The 4175-nt window shown below is 36.6% G+C and overlaps 1 pseudogene; it reads right to left on the reverse strand.

Annotated features, from left to right (window-relative positions):
• Positions 1-1643: 1643 nt before the first annotated feature.
• On the reverse strand, positions 1644-2987 carry LOC140855270 (zinc finger BED domain-containing protein RICESLEEPER 2-like; annotated as a pseudogene).
• Positions 2988-4175: the final 1188 nt, after the last annotated feature.

A 4175-nucleotide genomic window follows, 5' to 3' on the forward strand; every position in this document is an offset into this window, starting at 1 on the left:
GGACTTGCACCTTTAATTCATTTGATCCAAAATCTTAGATACCCAACAATTGGAGTCTAATAAATCTAATTCATTTAGGTTATTAGCAAAAATTTAGTTTGAATTAATCTTATCAAATAAGAAATTCGAACATAAAGAAGAAATTAGGTCCAATCATGTGCTAGCAAGGTTACTTTGAACCCAATCTGGTTTCTCTAAACGTAATTGATACTTCATAAGTTTAATTTCTTATTACATGTTTAATCTCTTTATTGTATGACTCCATAGATTTAATTCTATCTGGTAGTGAGATATACAATGATCTCTATCAAAGTATCATTGAAATTTTTTTAATGGGTCGGAACAATTTCACTCTAACTCATCAAGGATTGTCGATCCTGAGCAATCCTAATGAGCTCTCACAATCCACCAGTGACACCTAGTAGTATGTAGTGGCAATCCAGTAGAATCGAAAATGAACCTTAAGGTATAGTTAACGTGTGATTCAGACCTTCTATCGTGAGTCCCAACTAGATGGCAGGTCATGGATAAATCATCAAATCTCAACATCAGTCATATGATAGATTCGATCAGCTCAAGTCCAATTATGATTTCTATAAAAAAAATTTTTCATCAATCACATTGCTGTGGCCACAGACTCTCAGATTTAGTCTCTCAAATCTCATAGGACTACTTCTTTCTATCAAGATCGATAAATCCCATCTTGATGCGCACTCTACCTTTACAGTGGACCAACTGTAACCAACATCTATTATAAGGGCTCATTGAGATTCATGTTTATGTGTCAGTCAAACTCCAGTAGTCTCACTACAAGCAGTCGTACCATCTCAGATCAAAGGATCATTTACACAACTATAGCATCGAGATAATCACTGACGATCGAATAGAAATCTAAGTGATCTCTCGTATGGTCATGCTCAGTACTAGTTGTTCTCTAACAATTATCCGTACTCATCATCCAGTGTCTCTACACTGTAAACTAAGAATTCATCTACCCCAAAGGAAGCGATCTGTGCGTCGATCTATCCGGATCGATCATCATCTTGATGATGATTTTATGACTGGGAGCATTTAGGAATTAAACACATATTTTTAATTTTCAACTCTTTGAGAATATGTATCGAAAGTTAATTCCATGAATGATTCAAGGATACATCACACTTGAATGAAAAATAAACTTATCTTTTTATTGATCAAATCAATGTATTAAGTATAAAATTATATCTTAGATTTATTATAATGTGTCAGTCATATTGGCTTTTAGGATATACATCTAACAAGTATATGATAAAGTTTATGAATATTTTAGAAATTGAACCTGCAATATAAGGTGAGGTGTCTCGAAGCCAATCTTGAGTGCATATCAAGGCCTCAACTATATTAAGGGATAGACTACTATGAAAATCATCCAAAATTTTTCCATCAGTGTTGAAGGCAGACTCAGATGCAATAGTAGATACTGAAATAGTCAATATATCACGAACCATCTTAGACAATATTGGATATTTTGATTCATTGATTCTTTAATAGTTTAGAATGTCAAAATTTTGATCTCCTAGATGATGAACTTATTTTTTTTTAAAAATATATTGCAAGTTATTTTATTAGCAATATTGAATTATATTTTAATGCAGATATATAAATTAGAAATCATAAAATACCTTCTCTTCTAAATAGATCTCTAATTCTGATTTAGATGGTTAGGCAACTTCTTCTTCTTGAATAAATTCTTCATAATCTTGCATGAAAAGACTCTCATCTCCTCTACCTTGAAATGTAGACACCATCTCCTCTACTTGAACATGAGAGCCATGTGCACCATATAAAATTGTATAATGATCATAAAGACTTTGAATAACATTACACACCTTATTGATCTCAATTGAAGCACGGTCATCATTACTATAGATTTTTTGAAAGCAATACTTAATAAGCTTCATCTTATGTCTTGGATCAAAAACAACCCCGACAACAAGAATGTATGAGCAATCTTTTCAATATTTACCCAATTTTTTTTATATTTTTAAGATCATCATCATCACAACTGTACTTGAACTCCTAGATTCTTGAATTAGAAGTATTTGTATTCTCCAAATTTTATAAAAATATAAATTTACAGTTGTATTTTTTATTTATGAAAATAATTTAGTTATGTGATGAGAAACCTTTCAAAAGTTGCAAATAATGGTGCTTTGAGACCAATCTTCTTCAGTTGGTGCATTTTCAAAATTAGGATCTCGAGTCTCAAGTCGCATAAATACTTTTTTAAATTGTATAGCATCATTTAGTATGAGATATGTAGAATTCCAACGAGCAAGTACATCTATGCATATCTTTTTCTTATAATTTATTTTTAATTATTTGACAATTCTCATAAATATTTTCAATCTTGCTTGAGATGACTTTATAAATTTAATAGTCTCTCGGATCTTAACAATAGCACCCTCCACTGCCTTCATTTCATCCTTCATAATCAAATTAAGAATATGTGCACAACAACGCACATGAAAGAACCTGCCATCCAAAAGTAAGTCTTTTCTAAATTATCTTTGAAGTTCCGTGGCCACAACTGTGTTTGCTGATAAATTATCAAGGGTGATGGAACCTAACCTTCTTTCAATATTCCAAGATGAAATGCAGCTTGCAATACAATCACTAATGACTCAGCTTGTGTGTGGTGAAGGCACCATCTTAAAATTGATAATATCCTTTTTAACTTTCCAATCATTAGTGATGTAATGTGCAGTGAGACACATATATCCCAATATCTGATTTGATGTCCACATGTCAGATTTTAAGCTAATTCTTCCACAATTTGCTTTAAACAACTCATATAGTCTTCTTTTTTTCCTTTCATATGCTTTCAAGCAATCGGATGCCAATGTTGTCCTTGAAACAATATGAAATTCAGATCTAAGATTTCTAACAAACATCTGAAAAGTTAGATTTCTAGCTGTTGTAAATAGCATCTCTTATAGAATTATCATTTTTGCAAGGTCCTCACGACTTTTTTCTTGATCAAATGAATAAGGAGTTAACTCATTGAATGCAACACCATCTTTTGATGTTATATTACCTATTAACTATTTCTGCCTCTCATCAAAACTTTTTATTGACTTACAGTTCTTTGTATGTTTGTGAAGATGACTTGTCCCATTGTTAGGATCAGCTGAAAAAATAACATAACAATAATTATATTTAGCCTTATCTTTTTGATTTTCTATCTCAGAATAATGATTCCATATCTCCGACCTCTTTTTTTTACTCGTTTTAGAGCTATCTATATTAGAGGGCTCTACCATTTATGAACTACTACAACCAAGTGCACTTGAAACTTCAACTGTATTTTTATTGCTATCCATCACAGACATAAACGTATTTCACATAGAATTAAATGAAAATAAATAAGCGTGAATTGTAACTAATTATGCTAGAAATACAAAATGAAACAAAATCTATATCAACCTATATCTTCAGGCACATAAAAGAACATGGAAACTAAAATATATCTTGAGAGGTGGGGGGGATCGGGTTTGAGAGCTTACGGCCATGAATGGAGTAGGAGAGGGCAGCTACGAAGCCGAAGAAGTGGCAGCCAGAATCAGAGGAGCGCAAGCGGCAGATATCGTCGGGAGAGGGAGGGGCGTCCAAGGACAGAGGAGGAGGAAAGTGGAGCCCCAAGGGGGTGTGTGTCTGAGTAGAGGAAGAGGAAGGTGGAGGAGCTGGATGGGGGCTTGAGGGCATCAATCTTCGAGGGTGGAGGAGGAGGGGGGTTGCCTGCAGTAAAGGGGGAGGAAGGTGGAGCCCCGATGGGGGGTGCATCCAAGTAGAGGAAGAGGAAGGCGGAGGAGCTAGATGGGGGCATGAGGGAATCGATCTTCGAGGGTGGAGGAGGAGGGGGGTTGCCTGCGGCGATGAGGGGGGTAGGGGGGTTGCCTACGGCGACGAGGGGGGTAGGCAACGGGGGCGGGGGGGGGAAGATGGAGCCCCGAGGGGGGGTGCATCCGAGTAGAGGAAGAGGAAGGCGGAGGAGCTAGATGGGGGCATGAGGGCATCGCTCTCCGAGGATGGAGGAGGAGGGGGGTTGCTTGCGGCAACGGGGGAGAAAGGTGGTGCCCCGAGGGGGGTGCATCCGAGTGGAGGAAGAGGAAGGCGGAGGAGCTGGATGGGGGCAT

The sequence above is a fragment of the Elaeis guineensis genome, chromosome 2 (genome assembly GCF_000442705.2).
Source record: "Elaeis guineensis isolate ETL-2024a chromosome 2, EG11, whole genome shotgun sequence".
In the NCBI taxonomy this organism is placed as follows: Eukaryota; Viridiplantae; Streptophyta; class Magnoliopsida; order Arecales; family Arecaceae; genus Elaeis; species Elaeis guineensis.